At 28.1% G+C, this 27833-nt stretch overlaps 1 protein-coding gene across 3 annotated transcripts in view; it reads left to right on the top strand.

The window, feature by feature from the left end:
• The window catches only part of LOC129960930 (alpha-1A adrenergic receptor-like), a 130603-nt gene that overhangs the window by 52806 nt on the left and 49964 nt on the right, over positions 1-27833 (top strand). The window contains exons 1-2 of one of the 3 annotated variants that reach the window (XM_056074680.1): positions 5537-5607; positions 14912-14993. The gene's annotated coding sequence lies outside the window, so the exon portion shown is untranslated. Of the gene's footprint in view, positions 1-5536; positions 5608-14911; positions 14994-24416; positions 24601-27833 lie in introns of those variants that run through there. The other 2 variants (XM_056074681.1, XM_056074682.1) reach the window with 2 other exon arrangements.

Here is a 27833-nt window from a genome sequence, read left to right as displayed (position 1 = left end):
GAATATACAGAGCATCATTCAAAAGATGAATTTTTGAATTATATTCTTCTTCTGCGACTTTATTTGAAATATCACTTCAATCAAACAAATTTCGCAACATTTTTCATTTTATTAATTAAAAATCATATTAATGATTCGAAAAAATGGATCTGGGATGCATATTCCCATCCTCCAAAATATATTTGTACGAAGTATAGCCATATTAAGTAAAACCGTTTAGCTTGCAGTTTGACGGTCGAAAGACAATAGACACACTCCCGGTTTTATAATTAATTTTTCACTTTCAGTTTTCATTGAGATAATTGCATAATGGATATTAAATACGGATATCTTTTCCATCTAAAAAATATCATAAAGGCATTTCAAAAATTTTCATGAAACCGTTTCGAAAATTTGTTATGAAATTTTGTTCTTGAAGATGTTGATTTATTAATAGTTTAAGCATCTAAAGAAAGCTTGGAACACTTTATTTGAAAGTTTTGATTTAATAGAAAATATATATATATAACAATTAAATATTATACTGATCTCATGAATGGAATATAATTGATCAGGGGTGGATTAATCTTGCTGTGGCTCCTAGAGTCAATTTTCCCGGGATCTCCTATAAAATAATAACATATAACGTACATTTCGATTTGTCAATCATTACGTTTTAAAATATGATTTCAAAAAAGTTCTTACATTTTAACCATATTTTTATTAATAATAAATATTATTATATTGTTTTATGATTTATTTTCCTACACTTAGTTTAATAAATCTAATAGGATAATTAAGATGTATCGATCTGGCTTATATTAGTTTAAAAATGTTTTATATATGAATATTAAGATTTATTTTTTATTTCCATCTCTTGATTTAAAGCGGGGATGCTGTTTTGGTATTTGTCCTGGGCACCATTTTATTTAGGTACAATTATGTTTGCGATGCTGAAATTCGAAATCATGCGCCTGAAGTTCATAGATCCAGAGAGCTATTCGGCGCTCAGCTTTCTTAAAATTGGAAAATCCTCTTAAATAAGCATGTTCAACCTCAAGAAAGAATTTCCTCCCTTTAGATGTAATTATGGAAATGTTCTATCTATTTCACAATGGCTACTAATTACTGACGTATGACTCAATAATGTGTTTCATGGTTGTCCAAGTTCTTTCTGAAGTTAGTAGCGACATACCTAGAAACTTTGAAATAAAATGTTTTATTCTATCCGCCATATTCATCTGATATTGCTTCATAGAATTACTACTTGTTCGGACGGAAAACAGTGAACCGGAACAAGTAGTTAACAAATGACTAAGTAACGCTTCCATTTCGAAGGTACTAAAAAAATGGACCGATTGGTGGATAACATTTAAAGATGAGTTGCTCTTTACACGCAGAATCCATATGCTACAAGAAAGATGGGTACAAGTAATGACTTGCTATGGTCTATACTTTGAAAAGCAATAATGTACACAATTTTTCACAATAAACCCTTGAAATAGCAAAATTGATAAGTCTAGTATGAATTGACTTCTTTATTTTTAAAGAAATACTGTTAGAAATAAAAATTCATGTTATATTCAAAGTAAATGCTTTTGAATAAATAAATTAATAGAAAGAAACGTTTTGCAATACGTTGGAAGAAAATGGTCCAAAATAGAAAGGATGGTGTATTTATTTCATTTTAACATAAAAAAAAAGGCTTTAAAGGAAGAAATTTTCCAACAATTGTAGAACTGAGCATATGTCTAGAATAAAATTCTCAAGAAATTATGGATCCGTGCTAAATTAGATATGCCATGGCTTTGCAGAACATGCTTTATATAACTTTTCGTCTGGGGTATGGAGTTTTGGGTGATGGATATGGCGACGAAATAATTTTAAAAATCAGTGAAAAATCAGTTTTTACAAATTTACTTCTGAAAAGACGAAAAAAAAAAAAACCGCAATAACATTTTAACACGTGTAAGCAATTCACGATGACATAATTTAAAAACTCAGGTATTTTTTGGAATTTTTTTTCTTTTATTTTTTCTGAAAGGACTGAAAAGTAATGAAATTTCAGCACTTCAAAATATTTCTTCTTTTTTAGCTTATCTTTAAAGATACGTTTAATACAAATATAAATACAAATTTGCATTTGTATTTTATTGGTATTTGTTGTAAACAAATTTGATTTTAAAGTTTTGCACATTTTTTTTAACTAACTGATTTTCGAAATGGGGGATAGTTTGTATTTTTCAGCTTTTTTTTTAATATGTATTAAAATTAATTACTGATTTTTCGGGATTCAATCAACAGCTTCTATCCTTCCTATAGGATTCAACTATAACTAGCTTCTAAGAAATCCTTTTATTACTCCTTTTTCACTTCATGTTTGAATTAAATTAAGGAGGATTGTTAAACTTTTGCAATTTTCTTTTCAAATAACTGGAATCAATTGTGAACAAACTTAACCTATGCATGCGGTTTTTTCATCCCTCTATTTCACTCACAGGTATTTTGGTCCTCCTGCAGGTGTCGTGTGGAAGTTTGAAAGGAGGTGCCAGCTCAGGTGTCGTCTTCGTCATCTGACCGCGGTTCAAAATTAAGATTTCCGTCGCAAAATAGCCCTAGTGTTGCTTTAAAACGGGACGTTAGTATAACAACTAAACTAAATAAACTCGCAAGTGTTTTCAAAAAATGCTTTCACTCTGTCAACTCATAAAAAATAAGTTTGCAGAGTGAACTCTATGAAACTAAAAATTTCAAGATTAGATTTATGAAAGCAAATATCCGAGAATTTAAAAGCGTCCATTCTGAAACAGAGACATTTTATCTTCAACAATTCATAATTCATTGAGAGATTTTCTCTATTTTTGTGGAATTAAAACCGAATCATTTCATATCTGTCCAGTCTAGTTCTATTATGGGATTTTTTTAACATATTGAATGTAGCTATTCTGCAATCTATGTATGTCCCTTTTTCCTATTTAAATCAGGAATGCATGTCTAAAAATGTCTAAAATATAGTTACTTCACAAATAGGAGAAATATTTATCTTTATCTGAACAATTCATTCGTATCAGAAGAAATAGCTGAAATTCACCTAGGAACAATTAGCATGAAATCGGAAGTCTCTACTTCGCATGTATTTTAAAGTGCATAGTCAATAAATAAATTACATGAAGCAAGTGTGAATTGGAGAATGAAGTGAATTTCAGATGCATTATTTATACCTTTCCTCGGAGATGAGGCATTGAACAAAATATCTAATGGGAAGGATTGCCTAGTGAACTCTTAAAAACAATTTTTTTTTTTAATTTTTGAAGAAAAGAAGCAGATATGACCATACAATATAAATCAACTGGTCCAGCTGCATCTTATGAAAAATTATCTGCTGCATCTTATGATTTGCAATAGAAAAGTGCATATTGAACGTTAAGAACAAGGCCTGTATAAGTATTGGTAATTGAAAGAACACTCAACTTTCATTACATATCATAATAAAAGTGAATTAATACTTTTTATGAATGAGTGAAAAAATGACAAAAAAAAATGATCGTGAAGTAAAATTATATGAGAGCAATTAAGAGAGTTTATTCATTGGAAGAACAAATTTTGTTATTAGCAACCCAGTTCAAGCTATGCTGACAACTGTAATTTTATAATTACAATTTTAAAAAACTAGGCAGCTTTAAGGCTTAGTAGATTTAATTTCTATTTACTTTTGCTCTTTTTTAATTTAAGATACAAAGAACTATAAGAACCCTACTGTCTAGTAACCGTGGTGGCCTGGTGGTAAGGTTCAGCATCGGAGCAGGAGGGTTTCAGGTTCGAGACCCGATTCCACTGAAGAACCGTCGTGTAAGTGGATCTGATGCACGCTAAATCCGTCGGGGTCAAACGTCCTTCCGCTGGTGTGGTCTGGAAATTTGGAAAGGGGAGAGCCAGCTCAGGTGCATCCTGGTCATCTGACAACTGTCCAAAATTACGAGGTCTGTCCCAAAATTTTCCCAGTGTTGCTTTAAAAACGAGACGTTAATATATAACTAAACTAAACCCTACGGTCTAGTATCAGAAAATTAATTTGAGAATGACTATGTACTGGGGTTGAGGCTTATACTTTATGACAATACAGCGTTTCAAAAAGAAAGATCAATATTTTTGCTAAAAGTTTAGTATTCAGTATTCCACCAGAATGGCGCATGTTTGAGGGACATTTCATCCTATGTAATCAGTTAAATAACGCACAATCACTTCAGCATACTCTTCATGCATAATTTCCATTTCGTTACGAGATGTAAAAAAATTAAACCGATAGGGAAAAAAAGTTAAATTTGGTAAATGAAATGTTTGCGTCAGTATAATAAATACTATAAAAATAATATTTAAACAAGCATGCATTTCTCTGTACATTTGCACACGATTTCAGGTGAAAGCTGTTAAGCGAGCTCAATACAAATTATAAATACTATAAAAACAATATTTAAGCAAACATGCTTTTCTCTGTATATTTGCATATGATTTCAGGTGAAAGCAGCTAAGCGAGCTCAATACAAATTATAAATAGCATAAAAATATATTTAAACAAGCATGCATTTCTCTGTACATTTGCACACGATTTCAAATGAAAGCTGCTATTGCATCTGCATGTTTATGCAAATAGACTACATCAGTTAAGCGAGCCTGATTTTTATAATTCCACGAGGCTGCATCATCACACGAATACAATGCTGAATATTCTATGAAAACCAATCAAAAACGAAATAAATATACCGAAAGAAATCACATATCTTCTGCAAATTGACATATTTAAAATATAAGTATTGTTCCAAATAAAATACCTAAAAATTTCTTTGCATTTTTTTCCATATTGCGAATTTTTAAAAACTTTCACATTGAAGTTTGATTTCAAAAATACCTAAATATGTATTGCAAATGTATATCTATATATATCAATGAATATAATTTTATTACTTATTTTTATTTTAGTAGAAATATTCATTCCAGAAGAAATTTAGTACTTGCAAATAATTTTGTAGCATGATAGTTTTTAGAGCAAATTTCAATTATTCTTTTTAGATTGCTTATTAAAAGCGAATAATTAAATGCTTTAGTTCATTTCTCAAGTTATGCTCAAGTTTTTTCTAGTTATTATTGCAATAAGTTTTATATAGACCCATAAAAAATGTTTTAATGCGAAGATTTTTTTAAATTTCTTTAGTCCCGCAGGAATCGACTATCTTTATCTTTAATGAATCTTAATGCATGCAAAATAATGGATTTTTAAAAATTGTTCATATAAATACTTTTGCTGGCGTATAAAAAAAGGATTCCCAGGAATTGCAAAAAAGACTTGTGCGGGTCTTTTTTTCTTTTGTGTTCGAAACCCCCGGCGAATAGCCAATGTGCGCAATCGAAAGTTTCCGAGGTGTTCTGGCTCCTGAGATTGTTTCAATGACGTAATAGACAGTCTTTGGAGGGTATTGGACCTGCGCAAACCTTCTGCATGCTCATTGGCTCATTTGGCTTATACCTAGGCCCAGGTGCATGTTGCTTCGCATTCAACGTGAAATGTTTCATGTTAGTCGCGTTTCTCAAACAGCCCAGATGCAGTTGGTCCCGGGAAAAAAAAAAAGAAATGTGAGTATATTTTCGAATAGATGATGGAGTTTTAAAATAATGAAAATTTTATTTTAGTATTAAAAAGTTTATATGTTTTCGTTTAAAAATATTGCAAAAAATGATAAAAATAAAATATCTCTTTCAATATATTTTATTTCTTATGAGATGATAACGCTTGAGATTTTTCCTACTAAGTGAAAATATTTTCTTTCTCTGGTGTTGACTTTATATTAAATTTTGCAAATGAACATTCACATTGGAACTATATATAGTATTATTTGAGTTAAATGCAATGCAATTTTTATTAGAAAGTGGTTAAATATTATTATATGGTCTTTTTCTACTTCTAGTGGTTAAATATTATCATATGTCTTTTTCTACTTCTATGCTTGTTTACTTTCTCGTATCAGACCTCCTGAAAAAAAATTATTTTTGGAATTATGTCTGTTTATTTGTCTGTGAACATGATAACTCAAGAACGCATTGAGCTAGATGGATGAAATGTGATGCACAGATTTTATATCTAAAATATAAATACGTAACAAATTTAAAACCATGTAAGGTTGCCCGTCTGTTGGTTTATATTTTTACATGCATGTCAATGCAATAACTCGAAAACGACTTAAATAAATTAAATTTGGTCCGAGACCTTGTGACTACAAATCTATTTGACTCTGTCTCAAATTTTGGTTTCAATTGGTCTGATAAAAGTCGTACAAAATGCATATTCATTTTCAGCGATTAATCGCCAAAGTGCGCACTCTTATAGGCACTTTCGTGATTGCTGTTCGCCAATGCATGCAATTAATGATGCATAGGTGCATTTATTAGACAGAAAGGCCACTCCAATTGGTTTTTATTTCTTTTCGCACCTCATATTGATTCTGAAGCAAAAGTAACTATTTGTATTCCAATTTTTTTTACATATATGAATTTACTCCGATATTTTACTACACATTTTGAGCGTACAAAGAATGCATGAATAATTTTCTTTTTAAGTTGGATTCTTTTTAAATTGGATTTGAGAAAAGTTTTATCCACCTTGGTGGATTGTTCCCCTATGAATTCATCTTGATTCATTGAATGATGAAATACAAAAACAATGTTCTGTATGACTAACAAATGTGGGTAGCTATAGTTTGCAGGTTGTCAATAATTCATTTATACATGGAGAATTGGTATCCTTAGGTTTTTTTTTTTTAAAAATCTAATTCCTGTTATTTATTCAGATTCGCCAGCAAGAAGCGAAGTCTATCAAATATTTTCAGAGAGTTGGAAACTTCCGAAGAAATTTTGCAGAATCAGGTCTCTAGAGAACGTTGCTGCTTCTGAACGAGTGATTGTTTTGTGGGAAGACTTCACGTTACATGCTATGGATGTTAAAAGCGACAAGTTTCTAGCACCAAAATCTAAATTTAAATTTGTTACAAAATCTGACAAAGATGTCACTCTAAAATTACACAGATATCTTTAACATTCTATCAGAGAAACTGTGCCCATCTTTGGCATTTTTTTGTGTGTGCAGGTTATGAGAAAGAGGGTCCCTGGCTATTTGAAAACTTTCAGTGTCATGAAAATTTACATTCTTGAAAGCCTAAGAACTATAAATAGCATTTATGGAAAAAAATTAATAATCAGAAATTTATTTGAAAAAAACCAATAAGAGATGTGAGATATAGATTTAAGAACTTAGTACATATTTCCAGATGAGCCTAAAAAAAAAAAGACGTTATTCTGTTTAAATAGAATTTAACAAATTTCTGAATTGTGGGGTTTGCAATTCAGTAAAATTCTAGGAGTTAACAGTATTCAAGTATCTAATTTTTATTAAAATATTTAGAAGGTAAAAATTTTTGTAAAAATTATGGATGATAATTAAAATTCTGATGATATTATTTTATGGCTGGACTATAGATGAAAGGGGAAAAATTATTTAAATTAATATATCCATGTTGTAAACCTGAAAGAAAAATCATATGTTGCAAATATTTAGTTTTAAATAAATAATTTTAAAAAATGCAATGAAATAGAAAATTTCCAAATCACAAAAAAGATTATATGCAAAAAAAAAAAAGTGTCCTTGCAATTTCGAAACTCTCTTTGATTTATAAGTTTCAGTTTATTAACTGTAAGAACGAGTATAACAAGTTCCTTAGCGCTATTTATTTAGCCATCTATTAGAAGAAAGAAATTGTCTATTTGGACGTGGACAGTAAAAATATTTCATTTCAATTTATCAACTGGATTTTTCTGAGTATAATACGTCATTTTACGTCCTTCAATTTTCTTTAAAATATTCTTGAAAGCTCATGGATTCTTAATGTGAGTTGAAATTGCATTTTATTTTAAAAAAATGACAAAAAAAAATCTTTTTGTAACCGAAAATGAGTTTGCGGTGTTTTCATATTTATATAGAGTGAAAATGAGAAGAAAATGAATTTAATTTAGAAAACTCATTCGCTATATATTCTTTCTCTTGGACGAGCCGTCAGAATTACGTTTTTTGGTTTTATTTATCTATAGCAAAAATTCTTTAGTTTTAAATGATAAATTACATGTACTCTCTCCATAAGCCATTTCTTTTGTATTTTCTGTGTATATAAAATACATTCTGAGCAAACGTAAACGTACTTATGTTCATATGAAAATATATTTGCAATTTTCCACTAGACTTTTGATTTTCCCACGTAAAGTCAGTTATATTTTTATGAAAAATATAAATACGATTTTTCAGACAGTTTCAGATATAGTGTAATGACATTTCTCCCACAGGTTTTCTTCGAGAGAGTCAATAAAAAATTTGCTTACTTTTGATAAATGTCCTTGCCCACGCATTCAAATGTAGATATAGTAAAAAAAAACTTTCAATCTTTAAAATGAGTTTTTAATTTATTAATGATTAAGGAATATTTCATTTAATCTATATGTCTCAACGATATTTAGTAGAAATTCGAGAAAGAAATGTTTTAATTGTTTAAAATTCAGCTGTTGCTTTTAAGTATATTAGAAGATCAATAATTTAATTGATTAATAGGGAATGAAGCTGGGGTATGCCTTTCGATTTACATAGAAGTGTCAGGATTCAGTTTTATTTATTCTTTCCACATATTTCAATAAAATAGTTTCTTTGATTTCAAATAGCTTTAATATTCATTTAAATAATTTCTAATTCCATAATAACATACGATTTCTTTTGTATTTTAAGATGATCAAAAACATTTTAATAGTTTTAAAAAATTTAATCCTACTGAATTTTACAACATCATCATTACAAAATTAAACCAAGTTGATGGTTAATAGACACAAATATTGTTGAAAGCGTCTTCTGTTACAAAATATTTCATTTCATCTATTGATAACATCAATTCAGTGTTTTTTCAGTGATCAGCAGAAGTTATTGGAATGTGATGAAACATTTCGGAACAACCAAATATGAGATTTTTCATCTTTATCGGAGCATTTTTATCAATTTATTCTGAATCTCAGGAATTTAAGTGTGGGAAGGTAACCCAAAAGGTGATGAAAACTAAAAATGTGTATTAATTATACTGGCGGTGAAAGTTTTGGGAAATTACAGCGGACATTTCTATTAAATAAGAACATTAAGGCCATTTTATTAATGAATGATAATAAAAAGCCTTAATGAGTAGAATTTTCATAACTAGCTTGATATCCATTAATGAGGGCATATTTTCGTATTTATAAGTAAATTGTGAATGGCCGAAAGAAATTGGTATGCATGAGGAATATGTATTGCTGATTGGTTAATAAATGTGCAAATATTTTGAAGAACTCCAATAAAAGAGAATGGAAGGTGAAATAGTCAATCTGAAAAAAGATGCTCTGTATCCGTTATGCGCATGATTTATGTTTTCCCCCCTCTTGATATAGCGAATGACATGATACAATTCTTCCATTGGAAGAATTATCACAGTTCTTCCCTTTGAAGAATTGTGGGTAAATTAAAGGAAGCCTGTTCAATCAGAGATGTCTCTAATGAATTCGGAATTGCCAAAAACCTGCTGTGAAATAATTTTATAAAACTGGAAATCATTCAAACCAAATACTGCAAATGAGGATCGTTACATACAAATAACAGCTTAACAGCTTAAAGAAATTGCCTAATAACTGCTATCAAACTGGCAATTTTAAAGTTTGAATTAACTTAAAATTATTTTATGTAATGAATGTATTTACAATATCTTATTACTAGCAGAAATGCATGACGATATGGCAAGCGAGCTGTTATCACGTAGTAATTCCAAAAGAATTACAACATGACTGTTGGGAATTGGTGGGCAGAATAAACAGGAGATGTAACTCCTTAATGTATAAAAACACGGCTATATATATTAAGCTCCTTTGGTAAAATGACTTCGTGGTAGATACCGGTGGGTTGCGGATTCGATTCCAGGGAAGTTTCATCATGCATACCAGTTGTTAATCTGGATGGAAAGAAATCTACGATAGGACGTTCACTGATGACATGATAAATAGTTTAATAGGTTTATGAAGAATGAAGTAAAATGACACCCATCCATGTATTACATTTTCCTTTTTAAATTCATTACATCAGTAAATTAAAAAAAGGTAATTGAAATCTTATAACATAAATTAACATTCATTATCTATTTCTGTAAGTTTAACGATGACCTTACTTCTGCATGATTGCTGAAAATAATTTTTGTGATCATCTGTATGGTCTGTAGTAGAATAAAGTATTAATTGAGTTTGTAAAGGGATAAAATTATTTACAAATTGAAAAAAATTATGTGAATAGTAATTCGCTTCCAGCATTTTCGCACTAAATTCATTACATTAATTATTTGGGTCACATTTGCACCTCGTAAACCCACATTTTAAAGACAATAAATAGGACTAAAAAGAATATTCAGATTCTGGTTCAGACATTGTCTTATCGATGATCAAGTTTTCTTCGCTCCAGTAAAATCTTAGGGGTAAAATAGGTCATGAAAAAATATCCAAAAGAAAATAAAAGGGAACAAGGTCATTAGAGCCACTTGGTCATTTGCCAATACTGTCGGAAAGCGACATCAATATTTTTTTTATGATTCATTTTCAAAATAGTAATTCAATTTGATTAAACGAAGTGTAAACAGAGATTTATGCTTTCAACAGTAAAAAAGTAGGTCAAAAGAATAGGAAAAAGTATTTTTATAGGGTGAAATTGTAAAACTGCATCAATATACATACAGCACAATAAATTACAGAAATTCTTCTTACTTTAGGCTAAAAAAGAGAGATTTAACCTATAGATAAACTATAAATGATCTAGCTTTTTGAATATCAACCATATTTTAGCACTTAATGCTAAAATTTATTTCTATAAATGAAAGAAGAAATATTTTGTACGAGATAGAGTATCTCATAGAAATGGCTTGGCTTCAATTGCATGTTTTAGACGCGTTTATTTCAACAGAATTACATTCTATTGGATTTCTGCATTACTCTTAAATCAAAAATTATAAATTAGATGGATAGATGTAAAGACAAATAAAATTTTCAATAACATTGATTTTATTCCTAATTCTATTTCAGTGATTTTAACAGTGACTGATTCAAAAGGTTTTTTTTTTCGTAAAATTGATTTCTAAAAATTAAATTTCAGTAATAATACGTACATAATATACTGACATCGCATTAAAACTCTTCTGAAATACAAATCAGAAATAAAATTAAATCATTGTAATAAGTCAATTTAATCCTGAAGAATTAAATTATCAATATGTAAATCCGAAGATAAATCAATACAAAAATCATATAAATCTTTCTCAAATATAAATTAAAGAATGAAACAAAATAAGAGAAAGAAATAAAAAATAAGTTTCGATATATCAAAATATATCAATAATTATGATAATCTAACATTTTAATGTCATGTAGAAATATACATGCTGATGTTATATTACGTACAATTATAGGAAAACAACAAATAAGCTGAGTTATTTAATTCAAGGAAAAGTACCTCTTATGTGATTTATTTTTATGTGCAGTAGATGAATTCAGTTGGAGATTCCAGAAGTAATCTCCCATTATATATGTGTCTCATCTGCTTTGATATCTTTATCCCTTAACTTTGATATTCTTGTGGAACTTCTCTCTTTCAACCACACTGAAATGACCTCGACTGTCTGAAAATTTGCATATTGTATTATATTAGCATACAAATTATAAAAACTTTTAATCCTATTTTGCACCAATTTTTCATTTTTTAGTGCTTTGCAATTAAGTAAAAACATTCTTCGCAATTAAGATGCAATATAGTAAAACCGAAAATATTAGTCATATATGCTAAACATTTTGAATTTCTGATAAGGTTACGAATTTGAAAACTATGAAAAATTCCTTATATTTTCTCATTCCTCTGTACAAGAAAGTTTCATTAATGTATTGGAAGCAATCCCCCTCTTTATTGAGTGCCCTAACGATTTGTTTTAATAGAACATATTTTATATGAAATGATTATCTTACTTCTCTCAACCAAAATCTCCGTGATAATATTTATTGTATTCATAGAGAGCATTTCTCTTAATTCACTTTTTCCACTGATCTCCATGTGCTCTACGATCCCACAAGCAAATGAATAGGAGTACTTCATATATCCGTGTTTTTTAAAATCATGTTAGGAAGTCAACCATCGTTATATTAACGCAAATGGGTCACTTATATTCTTAATAGCCGAGCGTATAAAAGACTATTTCCGCATTTAATATTCTTCTAAAGTTTTACAGAGTGAGCAATTGGCAGAGAAAGATAGTGACTGTCGTCATGTATTTCACATTCCAAACTTCTGGTCATACTGTTTGTAAGATGAATACAAAATTTTGGTTCAGATTCTCTGCCTGTATGAAAAAAAAAAAAAAAAGGGGAGCTTGCTTACTACAAAATGCAAACTCTTTCTCTTAACTAGAGTACAGAAAATTTTTCTCTGTAATGGCTCTATAAGTTGTTATTTTAACATCAGGCTTTAGATAGTTTTTTCCCATTTAATCTAAGTAATGAAACTTGATTTCAATTATCAAATATCATGCATCAAATACAAAATTTTGGTTCAGATTCTCTGCCTGTATGGAAAAAAAAAAAAAAAAAAAAAAAAAGGGAGCTTGCTTACTACAAAATGCAAACTCTTTCTCTTAACTAGAGTGCAGAAAAATTTTCTCTGCATTGGTTCTATAAGTTGTTATTTTAACATCAGGCTTTAGATAGTTTATCCCATTTAATCTAAGTAATGAAACTTGCTTTCAGTTATCAAATATCAAGCATCAAATCATTGAGTTCTTCTTCAGAGAATTGTTGAAGTAATGACTTGATTACTTCATATTCACTTCCACTATTAAATTCAGAGCTCTGTGTATCTTCTGACAACGGAATATCAGACAATGATTCGAAAAACGAAAATGAAATATCCTTACCTTCTGGCACGAACATCTTGCTCTTTTCAATCATGGTATTAAATCTTACAACAATAAGCGAGGTGATTAACAAGCTCTCGGGCGAACGAAACAGCGCTTGCCTTTTGCCCTTTTCCCCGCTGTTACAAGCACTCTACGCAGTTTTGGCCGACGTTTTTGAAGTGTTAAGAATATGCATTATTTTACAATCAACCAATTCAGCAAAAATATTATAATCAGTTTTGAGATCAGCAGCTTCAAAATACTCTAAAGCTGTTAAAGCTTCCTTCGTAACTTAAAAAAAAAAAAAAAAAAAAAAAAAAAAAGCAGTAAACTATGTATTATTAATCCTGGGAGCTATAAAACTTGATTGAAATTTTCATATCCAGTTTAGAATATCATTTTTATGTAATAGTTAAAATTTTCAAATTATGGAATTTTGGATATTTATATATTTGGGTAGGAATGATTTCATAAACAAAACCTAGTAATTGAGATGAGAGGTTTATTTGATGCAAGGAGCACATAGAAAAATTTCAACATATTTAGGTTCCTTTTATATTAAATACACGGAAAATAGGAAAAAGGGAACTAATGGACAATCATTCGATATTTAAAAATTTTATTATCCGTATCTCTTCTTAGTGTTTTACACATAAGTTATAGTGACTGAAAAAAAATACCGTCTTTCCAAGGAAAAAAAAATCAGGTTATTTTAGATCCATGCAAATAATAGATATTCTTGATACTATTGTTATAAAACATTATTTCTTAACATCCTTCGTAGCGCAATTGCAGTTTTTTTTTGTCATTAAATGAAGAAAATAATAAATAGGAATAGGAAATATATCATGGTTAAGACCCGCCCCCCTCACCCTCCCCAAAAAAACCGTTATGAATAAATAAATAATTATGGATTGAAAGAATTTTCTATCAAGCGCAGGGAAAGAGATTATAAATAAGAAAGATACTGAATCTGTGTCTTTGGCAGCCATCCAAGATTTCGAATGACAGGGTATTAGTTGCATGTCACCAAATCATAAAGCTACAGAGGAGGAGTCCAAACTTTTGGAATCGTTAGTGATTGAATCAATTATTAAATAATAGTTTATTCATGATTATGCATGAAAATGGCACATGACTGCAGATCTATAATTTAAAGTGAAATAAATTATTTCTTAATTCAATCATTTCTTTTAAGCAACTTGTTTAAAAGAAATTCAAAATACCAAATTTCAAGAAAAATTTGTCAGACTGTTAAAACAATCATCCTGTAACATGTGTCTTCTTATTATGGAAATTTTAGTGTGGTTGTGTGTTGGAAGTTTTATTACGTTTCATTCCATAGCAACCATTAATAATTTATTTGATTTTTTTAAAAATTAAAGATGGAATTTTTTATTGTTTAGCTAGATTTTTGTGTTAAGAATAAGTACATTTTAAACTATTCAGTGCAAATTGAAAAATTCCGTGCGACGATATAAGATGCGAACAATTTTATTTATCTTTTACAATTCTCAATGAAATATAATATGAAAATCAGAATTTTTACATAGGATATGATTATTATGTTTTCATTATTCACTCTTTCGCAGTTAATTTTTTTTATTGTAATAAGTTTTTCTGAGATGAAGATTTATTGATTTTCGATTTAAAGTTTCTTTTTAATAATGCCAGTTGTATACATACGGTATGCAGTGCCGTATGATAATACAAATATTCTACAGTATCTATTGTTTCTTGTTTCATAGCTTAACAGAAAAATAAATCAAATTTTATAAATGAATCGGTTATTGTAAGAGTAGAATTGCTTTCCTTTTGCGTTGTTCAAAATGAACTCTGTTTTATTTATTATCATCTTGAAGGAAAAGAAATTTGAAATTGCGTATTAAAAGAATATTCTTTTTCAGTTTCTGAGGTAATGGAATGTGTCGAGTCTTCCCATGATGACCTTCTTTTGAAGAATTAAAGTTCAAGCATTTTCTATAGAAGGTAAGAAGATATTAATTTAATTTAAATAAAAAGTACTCGCAGTGTAATAAACATTAAGTATATTAATAAGTATATATATAAGTAATTTCAGAATATTTTCTTTTTTCCAATTGTTCATGTCTAATATTTTATTAGGTTTTTAAATTTATTCTTGTTGTAAGCTGCTGCTTTGATCTGTGCAAAAAGTTAGGTTGTAAAAAAAAGTATTGCAACCATAATAATAAAAAAAGAAAGAAAAAAAAGATTATGATTATTGTATGCATGTGGTCAATTTTAAAAACTGTAGCGGAAGGTATTTGAAACTAAAAAGCAACGCATTCGACATCAACAGATTGATAACGCAAAATCATACGGAAAGAAAGAAACCTTTCAAATGAGGTAAATGTTAAGAAATTCAATTGGTTAACCAAATGTCATTTGTTTCAAATAAGCATTAAGTGAAATGAATATGTAGACTAATGTCATCTTCGAAATATATATTATAAATGTTTTCCCTAGCAATTAATTCTAAGGCTGATTTGGAGGATGAATTAACACAATGGAATAGAAATTTTTTTAAAAGTATCTTCATTGAATTTTTATGACGAAAAATAAGAAAATTAGATATCAATCACACATTTACTATGCGATTGATTTTATTCGATCAATTACCCCTTAATGCACGACTATTCAAAATTTCTGCAAAAATTTTTTGAGAGAGATTATTCAGAGGGTCAATTAGAAGCTAAATTATTTATACATTAGAACCTGATTATCACGTTTTATTTTGTCCTTGAATACAATTATCTCCTCAGTACCTTCAAGTTATTCTTTCAGCAGTATGTTTGTAAAATTCTAATTATGAACTGGGACGTATAACCAAGTTAGTCTTCTTCAAAGTTTTTGTTGTTATTTATAGAGGCATTGACTCCATGTCTCTGAAACTGCCTTCAATTTGAATAATTCAAAAAGAATAAAGAAATATTCTTAAAATAATATTTTAAAATATTGTATTCTTCATTTTTGTTTGTTAAATTATAACAGTTATTGACATTAGCGTAATTCCGTAATATCTAAACGAAGGAAATACTCATTAAAAGATTGTTTATGTTTTTCCTATAACATCTTTCCAACACTTAATATTATAATTACATTTAACATTTTTAATATTAATATTTTTTATATTTTTGATGCTACGTAATTTTCAGAATGTGTTGCGTTTCCAAAATAAATTCCAATGCTGTTAACAAAAAAGAAGGGAAAAAAAATAACAATGGAGTCATTTTGACTCCATGTCTCTGGCCGCGTGAGGAAATTCCTGTCTCCAGTTACGGGTTAAAAGACTTTTAAAGAAAAGAAGAAAAAAAAAAGTATTTAAGGGGAAAAAAAACCCTCAATAAGAAAATAACTCCTAGTCCCTGAAAAGGGAATTGTGATATAATATGATTTTCGGAAATACATCTCGTCACCATCGTAAGACCCGCGGTCAATCTATACAAACAACTTAATCTCCCTCTATTCTTTGAAGAAGCCTTGCAAGTTCCGAAAATTCCTTTATTCCTGCTTCCTTTATATCGAAAGTAAAAGGCGGAGGAGGATCGTAAGCAATATACAATCCAGACATTTTGTGAAAAGATTCTCTTTCAGTTGATTTTTCGTTTTTTCACGGTGCAGAAGTGGTTGTAACTAAACAGTATCGAGCTCCGGAGCAAACGCTAGAGATGAAGACTTTTAGAACATACAAAGTATAACTAATTATTGGACCTTTCCTTTTACAGGCATTTTATTTTAGATCTTATAATTTAGAAGAAATAAACAAATAATTCAGTATTCAGTACATTACAATGGACATTATTTTTATAATTGCAATTATTTCACTTCTAATTTGCTAACTTATAGCAAGGTCTGGGCGTTTATATAGCTGTAAGACCTTGGGATAAATTTTACTTATAAGCAAATAATTTATTTAAAAAATATTAAATAGTTTTAATTTGGAATGAAAATGAATTTAAATTTTCAACTTTTGCTACCTATTTACTATGAATAAAACGATGTGATGTCTCAACTCGTATACTCCTGATATTCGACTAAAGAAAATATCCTAAATTTATCTGCCCAAATTAAAATTGCCTCGTTTGTACGTTTTCTATGTATCTATAAATACTTCATATTAAATGAAAACATAAATATAAATCTGAAAATGATTTTATGGTGAATTCTACTCACAATTTTCCTAAACTTGCGTATCCACATTGATATGATTAAAGTGGGTAAATCCATAGGCAGAAAAATTAATGAATTGAATTGTAAAATGCATGTTCTCTTTTGATATATTCGTGATTCATGAAATTTTGAAATCGATTAATAAATGATTATTTTAAAATAAACTTCATTTTATTTCATTTATTTACTAGCCGATTTAGGCGACCAGGTGGCATGCTGGAATTGATGGTCACTAAAATTTTAATTTAAATGTTTTATGTAACTTGATCTTAAAAGCTTATTTAACAAAATATTTTTGAGCTTTAAATGTTGATAATTACAAAGCTCATATTATTATAAAGCTAACTCATGCTATTATAAAGCTTTACGCCGTTCTATTCATTGTATTATGTATTCCCCTAATTTTCTGTAATCTCCCTTTAAATCTGAACTCTAATGTGAAACCGAAGTGATTAAAATTCAGTTAATATAAAACTTTTTCGCAGAAAGCAAAGAAGCTTTTAAAAAAATATAAATACAGATAAGAGAATCGTTCAGCATTGAAGCTTATGTTATGTGTGTTACAGAATAATTTTGGTTATCGATATCACATTTCAAAAGATTATTCTATAAAAATTCTCCTGATTTATCATAAAATTGTCAGTTTTAATTTCAAAGTGATTTAAATGACGTAGATAATAATATTTTATTTTGTCACAATTAATAAATGCACTTCTAATAAAATTATGAAATCTAAATTTTATACAGTCCTTCGATCCTATGAATCATAATCAGGAAAGAGTTCTTGAGACTCCAATTTTTAAATAAAAGAAAAATAGCTTCAATCTGCAGCTATCAAATTTGACCGAATTCAGAAGCTTTCAATATTGTTATTTTAGAACATTCAACAATTTCACTATTTTAGGCCAATTCAACCTTGGAGAAATTCAAGGTGCGAATAGTTGTGTTTTTCTCAAGTTGGTCAGTGGAATGATTTTAAATCTCGCGTTTTTTTTAAAGAAATAGTAACATTTAGATTTTCATAATGCAATTCAGCTTCCGTGGTAAAAAAATGGAACTGTTTTTATAAGTGTCTCAAGAACATTTCATTAAATAAGAGTCATAGGGATGAGGGTATATATTAAAATTTAAAATTCTGTAAGAGTTAGAATTTTATTGGATCAAACTACATAGAATATAATTATTTGATTTATTTAAATCATTTTTCTTATTCAATGTGCATGCCTTCAGAAATTAGATGTTGGTTCTTGGTTAGAATGAATATCCTGTATGTATTGCCATATTTAAAATAATAAATAATAAACAAAACTTCTACGAAATAAATAATAATGTTTTAGGATTTCAAGAATGATAAACGCACTGTACTAAAATGTAATGAAAAAAAATGGCAATAAATAAATAAATAGAAATAATAATAATAAAATAATAATTAAAAAACTTTTATTAGCAGCATCATGTAAAAATTGATCAGATAATTCCAGTAGATGCTTGTGCTTTAATGCTCTTAATTTATTTAGGAAACAACATTGGGCACATGTCTTTTTGTCCTTTCTTTTTCCTTTAAATCAATGATTTCCTGATTATCCCAATATATTTAATGTGGATAGACGAATCGGAAAAAAAAATTATAGAAAAGCATATGTACACAAATATTAACACAGGTTAAAAATAAAAAGATTATTTTATTGCAATGTTTAAAAGTATTGCGGATGAAATTTTATTCTGATAGTAAATATGCGTGAAAATCTATATGACAGAGTTATTTAAGATTTCTAAGATGGTTTCCAAATCACTATTACAGATTACTAGCAGTACCTGCACGGCGTTGCCTCATGGCTTGATGAATGTTAGTAAAATCAGAATCAGAAGCTATCAAATTGTATCAATCATTAATACGAAAAACATAATGATTTTACGTTTGCTTCATGATAAGGATATTGCTTAATGAACTAGTATAACACACACACAAGCAAATATTTCTTTTCTAATAACGGTTTTGTAGAAAATGCACTCAGAAACATAAGAATATTCTAATATTCTCGTTTCTGGAAAAAAAAAATGTATACTTTTCTTTGAATAAATTCAATTTCGCTAATTATTTTTCTGATAAAACAGTATTAGTTTTCTATTCTGAATAGAATTAATTATCATTTAGTACAAGATATAGGAATAAGAAAATTATATAAACATATAAAAAAGATCTTATAAACACAAAATCATATAAACAAAAAAATTACAAAAGAGTGTAAAGTAGCATCAATTTCTGATTCATATATATATATATATATATATATATATATATATATATATATATATATATATATATATATAATTTTAAATTATATAAAATATCAGGGGGAAAAAAGCTACAAACACATTTTATTGCGCTCCCTTCTTTGTTTCTTTCTGTCTCTTTTGGGCAACTACAATTGTAGAAGTATTTGGAATTTTCATCGATCTACGTTGTCTGGAATCAACAAGTTCTGGCAATAAACAGTTAAAATAAAAGAATTTCAATTTTTTCTCCATTTTTTTTTGTTGCAAAAACATTAGTTCACGAATTATTTTTTCAGTTCTGACCTTTTTCAGTCCCTATTATGAAATTTTGCCATTATGAAGCCATTTCATACTGTGCAACAATTCTTTTAGAATAAAAATGATTTTCCCTGATTCTTATTGATAGAAAAGTATTTATAGGCATTTTCCGACACTTTTTTTAGTACCGTCGAATTTTCCAAAAAATAATGCAGATACTGGTCTGAAACTTTTATCAGATATTCCTATCTATATAGCGAGTCTTTCAGTGGAATATCAAAATTTCTGTCGTATTGAAAAAAAAAAAAAAAAAAAAAAAACACTTTTTCCGAAATTTTAATTATTTCAGATTTACTCCTTATTAAGTTAGTTATCACTACGTTGTATACATAATTTTGATTATAATATATATATATATATATATAATATTACATATATAGCTTTTAATTAATAATATATATATAGCGTTATATACATTCAAATGGTTTGACTACAGCAAAGTAACTCATCTTAGCACGCTTATATTGCAAACGATTGTTTCCTGTGCTTTTACTAAATTTGTTATAATCATAATAAGCAGATTAGATAAGTCAGGGAATTATTATAATAATTTAGTCATAATGAATTAGGGAATTATCATAATGAAATAAAGTATAATAAATGAGAAAATCTAGCAGATTTATTGCCCCGGAGATAACATTTGAATTAATAAAATGTCGCTCCTTATCTGAAATTTTCAGTAAAATTTGAATGAAAAAACAATTTTATTGCCCTATTCATGTATAATATAAAAACTCTAATTTTCCTAATAATTTTAACGGCAGGTGATTGAAATAGTTGATGAAAGTAAAACTCAATTTTCCATAAATATGATATCTTAGATATCTTAATCGAAAAACCAATAACAGTCCGAAACAACAATTCACTGACACAACATATTCACTTCAACAACAACATAAATCACTTCGGTTTTTCTGCCAAGTGTAGAAGGTACTGTAAACCTAATGGACGCCAATTTTATCTGATTTCTGATATTCCGTCGTCAGTATCAGTCGCATTATCTTAGTATTCGACCGATCCAAAAATAGTCTGCAAAAGGCGATATATTATTCATTTGCCCTCTGGAATCATTTATTGAGCCAAATTTAATTATTCCACCTAAGTTAAACATTATTTGGATGTTTAGATTGTTTACTTTAACTTTTAAGATGGATTTTAAATTATCATATTTGTTGTAATCCATCCTGTTCCAAAACTAGAAACTTTTGCCGACATACGAAACTCAATTTCTCGCCGAAAGGGAGAGAGACTACTGCCCCCTCCTGCTCTTCCCCCTACTATTGCCACCTATAAAATCGCGTCGTTTGTCCAGCGGCTAGAAAGGTTCTCATTGCAACTGGGGATATCCGTTTTTTTTGTATCTTTATCCATAAAATCTTTTCTATTAGGCTCTAAGAAGCATGAAATGAAAAATCTAAACCCATATATACTTTAGAACATGCACCTGACCATTTTTATGAATGTCGTTTTATCCCCTATTGCCACAAACCGCAAGGGACTGTCCCGTTATATGTCCCGTGTGGTGCTGGGGGCTATTATATTCCCGCCCTCGGCACCACACACACTAAATTTATTTAGCATCAGTCAGCAGTTGATTGTATTTATCATTGCTAAGCTAAGCTTTACAGAATAAAAGCACTGTTTAAGGTCTTAAGTTACATTATTTTATGATTTAAAAATTGTTCATGATTATAATGAACGAATATTTTGGCTGTCTTAAAAAATGTTTTGCAATCATTTATTTAAATTGCTTTTTAATTTTGATTTTGAATGTTTCTAAGTAAAAAAATACTAAAACCAAATCTCTTGAAAATAATCCACAATAATTTGTTTTTAAAATTCGTCATAAAACTGCTTCCTTAAAAGCTACATAAATCGATATTAAATTAAACTAAAATTATTAAAAAATACTCCGTCACAAAATAAGGGGAGATAAGATGGCAATATCAATAATATTTTCATTCAATTAGTTTGATAACATTAAAGACAGGCATGGCACATGCTTTAAACAAAAGAAACAAAGAAAGCAGAACTCAATAAAATAATTAATTGTTTCTAACATACAAACACCGAAAAGTAAAATAAGTTTTAAAAATTGAATAATAAAATAAATAAATATAAAGAGAAAGGGCTTGAAAAATTAAGAATATTGTAGAATTATTACATAAAAAATTAAATTATCATAAAAATGCTGAAACTTTGATCGATAATACTAAAATCCGCGTTTTTGCGGATTTGCTTCATGTCTGCAAAGAAAAATTCACGTAGAAAAAATAATTTTTCTATGCATGGGAAAAAGTTTCGATTTAATAAAAATTATTAATATTTAGTTATATATCATTAAAGCGTCATTAGAAATTCTCTTTTGCTTCATAGTATTTGTGATTAGAAAGAAAATCTATTCAATATTTTGAATTTCTGTTGTGCATACAAATGACTTTTAGCATTTCGGTAATATTTTTGTCGTATACATCTTAAATTCGTCGTGATAGCCGCAATAGAACTTAAATAATCTAATGATCGTGTTTTGAAGTTATTAAAACGATTGATGGATTGAAAACTATTTAAAAAAATGCGTGCTTATGATATAAAGACGATGCTTATGATTTGAATCGATTAATCGATTTTTTTCTTCAAAAAGTAATATTGGAAAATATCGATTAAATCAATATAAAAATATCGAAGATATCGATATGTAATGAAATAAAAAATATCGATTTGTTTTCGATAAATCGAAAAGAGGCAAGCCCTACTAGAAACTCCTTCAAATCCTGATTGCATTTTCGAAATTAGATTTTAAGCAATGAGTTGGTTAAAACTTCTTTAACTGTTACATATGATTTTTGTGCATACAACCTGTAATTCTCGCAAAGGATGATCCAGGAGCCTATTATTCCAGATTTTTCTGTATTTATGTAGTTTTCGTATTATTTTATCACCCTTCTATAGAGTAAAATCCTTTTCAATTCTTGTTTTTTCTTTATTCACGCAAAGAAAAAGAAATTGCTCTTTCTCAGCGCTTAGAAATTCCACCGTAATTGAATAGGGGCCTAAAGCCTTATTTTAACTTCTCATTTTCTTGCAAGAAAAGAAGAAAACGAATTGCATAGTTTTAACTTATCCCACAAAAGATTAGTACAAAAAAGGATAAAGACGTGGTTTATTTTCTCTCGCTCTATCAAAGATAAAGAATTTCCTTTTGTATTTGGGTGTTAAATAAAATATTATTTCATGCCTTCAGATATAGATTAAGGTTTCGAGAAACTAAATGTTTCCTAGAAATTTTTATTTGTGATTTTTAATTAAAATTACTGAAAATATGGCCGATTCTTCGCTTTTTCTCATTTTAAATGCTTTCCCTCTCTCTCCAACTGCTTTTCAAAAATAATAAAAAGCAATTTATTGATTACATTTTATTTCTTTTTGATACTATATATCTTTAATTAACTTACTTTTGATAAGAGCTATGAAGGAACTAATTGTCCTAATTGAATTTTATATAGAATTTTAACATTTCGCTAATAGAAGCTTATTTATTTGAATTAACATAACATCAAGGCAGTACATTTTTTAAATACATTTGTATATATATATATATATATATGTATGTGTGTGTGTGTGTGTCCAAATGTTTGCTTTTGTAAAACTTTTATTCTTAAATTAAGAAATTTCTAAAAAGCATTACAAAAGTATAAATAGTTATTTTTAAAGAAGTACATTAAAAATCAACAAATCTTTAGATCAAAGTATAAATTGGGATTCAAAGGGATTTATTCCTTGAAAAGGCTTTGTTCTGGTTTAGAAATCACTTTTATATAGCTAATTATTTAAAAATATAATTTTCATTTTTTATTCATTTAATTCTCTTGATATTCGTAATTTTCATATTTACCGAGAATTACAGTAAAAAAAAATTAATTAGGAAAGTTAGAGAATTAAATTTTGTATTAAAATTAAATGATAAGTTTCTTCATTCCTTGAAATTTCAAAAAAAAAAAAAAAATGACCGTGATCTTATAAAAAGGTGATTTCAAGTTGATTTATACCATGAAAAGGCTTTGTTCTGGTAAAAAATAATTTTTATATAACTTATTTAACAATATAATTAAAAATATTTTATTCGTTTTATTCAGTTGATATTCGTGAATTTTCATATTTATCGAGCGTTACAATTAAAAAAAATTAATCAGGAAAGCTAGATAATTATATTTTGCATTAGATTAAAATGATGGGCTTCTTCATGCCTTGACATTTCAAAAATAAATAAATAAAATAAAAAATGACTTTGATAAACTTATAATTCTTCAAATTCCTCACTTACTCCCATTACATCTCTTTCCGGACAACTTTTTCAAACGCGGCTAATTTATTCAATAATACTAAGATTCCTTCTATTTCTTATTTAAAAAGTCGTTTTGGATTGCGACAAATTTATTCAATAATGATAAATGTAGTAGTAATAATCAATAATATTTTATCCAAACTTAAAAAAAATTGAAAAAAAAAATGAAAAAAAATATTTTACCGTCTAATAAATTCCCGCCATTTGAGGTTCCATTTTTATACCTCGTTTCACGTGGTTTCTGAAAAAGCAAGCTGGCTGGCCGCGAGATTATTTCGATTTTATGTTGAGTTGCCGGTCGATGGGTGTTCTACCTAGACCCTTCCGGATTCTCCGACTTCTCTATAGTAAGCAGGGGTGTTCGAAAGGTAACTCCGGGCCGCAATGGCGTCTTTTGTGACCGGGGCGGAACCATTAGCTGCGTGCAGCAACGAAAACAAAGTCGCGCCCAAAAGCAAACGCTGAGCTGTAAGTACCGATTGAATATTTTATGCCACTTAAAAGATCCACTTGCATTTTTTCGAAGTTCGCATTCCGGTATCGGAAGCTAATTATTTCACTTGCATCAAAATTGAAGCGGGGAAAAAAAAATGAAAAAATGAAAAAAAAAAAAGAGGTTCGAAGCAAGAGTGCGTCCAAATAAAAATGTCAAGGATGGAAATCTATCGTTTGCGTTGAAAGGCGGAGGATTCATTACTTGTGGATGGAAGTAGGTTTTGCGAATTTCCGAGCACGTGTTTGCTTGCGCAAATTAAGAACCTTAATATTCTTTCAGATAATTATGCTAGAGTAGCTCTTGTTCTGATTGTAATATTAAAAAAATTTATTCGTAAAAAATATTGTTTCTTATATATCTATTAATTGGCGCGAAAATGTGATTAATAAATTTATTTTGCATTAAATTTCAAGCTAATTATCTACTAATAATTGTTAATATAACATAGAAATAAATGTAGAATTAGTTTGTTTGCTGTATTAAATTTATTGAAATGAAAGTGATACTTTTGTCTAGCTAATAATTAGTTAAAAAAAATGTTGGAAATATTACAGGTTTCCAGACAAATTCAAAGTAATTTTATTTCCTTTTTGTTCTTTCAAAAGTAGTAAAAATTTCCTGCTGTAACGAATATCAATTTGAAATTATTGTGGAGTAGATTGCTGCCTTAAAAACAAATCTTAGTTTCAAATATTCAATTAAATACTATTAATCAATATACCACTTTATCTATAATGTTTGTTTAATTATTCTCTTTAAATGCTGAAAAATTTTATGTTCGAATCTCTTCACGTATACTTTTTTGCTGAATTGAGCAAATTTTTTATTAGTTTATTTTTAGAAAAGAGATATCATTTTTCTTTAGGATTATGTTTTTTACCGACAAAATCTGAACCATTTTCGATACCATATATATATATATACATATATATATAAAATATTATATTAGTTAAATCAGAATTTTTTTGAGAATTGAAAGATTATTTTACACATATAAATTTTATATTAACTCTTATATTATTACATATCTATTTATTTGAAGTTATAGAACTCTTTGTTAGAGTTGATAATTAATGCTAACAGGTTAGATGCTTATGCCATTATGTATAAATTATAAGAATAATATCATTATGAATATAAAATATTCCAGTTTTTAAGAATTTTCTCTCTCTTTCTATTTTTTTTAAAAAACATCTACGAATTGGAGCAGTGTTAGAAAAAAGATTGTCCAGAAATGTATTTAAAGGGATCTTTTTAATAAATTCTTTACCACCAGAAAAATCAACGATTGGTTTTTTAAGAATTTTTTCCAAAAACTATTTCAAAATTTGTGCTTGTATATGTAAAATGATGTTAATCATGATTTTTGAATTATTTTAGTTTCAGCACCTTTATGCATACTTTATTGATTGTTATATACTTCTTATGCCATAAATTAAAATTATTTATTAAAAACAAAGAGGAGAATTATAAAATAATTCGTACTGAATATGAAAATTTGAAATTAATTTTTAATTTTCATCGTTATGGACATTCCATCCTTTTTATTTTTGGATACCTGCATACCTGCATTCATCGAAGACTATTACCACTGAGATATTCTCCAAAATTTAATGTACAGTTTTCTATGGCATTTTGTTACTTGAATCTAAAAATAATCTCATATTGTATAAAATAGTTTAGAAAGATTTAACTAGTTTGAAAAATTGAACTAAATACATTTCATTAAATTAATTGAAAAATATAACTTTTAATTTTCTTTAGAATCAATTTATGCCTATCATTATAGATTTTCAAGTTTAGATGCAAAATTTTAGAATTTTTAACTGAATTACAGTAGTTTAAAAATTGAGTTTTAATTGTTAAGGATAGCTGAAATTTAGAAAATCGAACACTTCTTATTAAGACCACCCAACACGTATGGTACTAAGAAGTGTCTAAACAATATTATATATTGCTATGCGATAAAGTTAATACTGTGTAATACCTTCAGTGATGCCTAACTTGGGAGATGAAGTTTGTTTCATTCCGTTCTTTGTAAGCTGGAAAAATTTTTATTACCTTTTTTCGCCTTTAAACTAGCATTTCTGATCTTTCGTTTCACTTAGAAAATCCCTTCATTAAGTATAACTTTTCGAGAGTTCTATATACATTTATTCCTGCGGGAGGGACCATTTTACTCGTTCCGATCTAATGTTCTACTTGGGTTTTTGCTGGGGGGACAAATAATAAGAACCGACAGTATATATAATATTTTATCTTGTAGAAAAAAGTATTATCATTGCAAGAAAAAGAAATTTTAAAAAATTCTATAAAAAACGTTTTTTAATATACAATTTGTTTAGTGCACACAAAAATTGAAATATTTTTAATTATCTTTTATTTTGAAGTTTTTAATATTCAATTCATTATTATAAGTAATATGGAATATTAATCAATATTTTTTTTCTTCAAATTTTGGATAATTTTGAGCACTTATCACTGAACCAAACAATTTAAATTGATCAATTAATTAATGATTAAATCCCGAAAATATTAAAATAATGTACTGTTATCGAGAGAATAAACGTGCGCAAAATCTGAAAATTCTGGCTCTACACGATGAGAGAAATTTTTTTTACAAAATTCCATCTTTACAAGGAAGTGAATGTAAATAAAAGTTTTCCTAATGTTAACATGCGAAATAAATGTCAAGTGTTGATTTTTGAAGCAATAGAACAACTGCTATGAATTATATATGAAGGAAAATATCTCACTATTGCTCTTTTTTCTAAAACTAATAATCGCCAGATAAAGATGGAAATAGCAGTCATCGAAATATGTCTTCTAAAAATGCAAAAAAAATATTTTTTAAGGCAAAAGATTGTTTTCATATTTAGATTTAAGCGTAATCAATTTTTTAAAATAGCCATACCCGGTTTCAAATGCTAGCCCAAATTCTCCAGATTATTTCAAATTCTTAGAGTACATGTCATACTCTAACATTTATTTGAATAAACGGTTGAGGAATTATATTATTATAGCAGTTGAAATTTGTAAATCCTAATATTAAATTAGAATTTACGTTTCAATACATTTAAGGATAAAACGAATCTTTGACAATAATTCTTATTTTACATTAAAATAATAAACGAGAAAAGTTTCTCATTATTACAAATATAAAAGACGTTTTTATAATTTAAATTTTTTTAATTCATAAATAAAA

The sequence above is a fragment of the Argiope bruennichi genome, chromosome X2 (assembly GCF_947563725.1).
Source record: "Argiope bruennichi chromosome X2, qqArgBrue1.1, whole genome shotgun sequence".
Taxonomy (NCBI): domain Eukaryota; kingdom Metazoa; phylum Arthropoda; class Arachnida; order Araneae; family Araneidae; genus Argiope; species Argiope bruennichi.
This window is presented reverse-complemented; position numbering and strand designations above follow the sequence as displayed.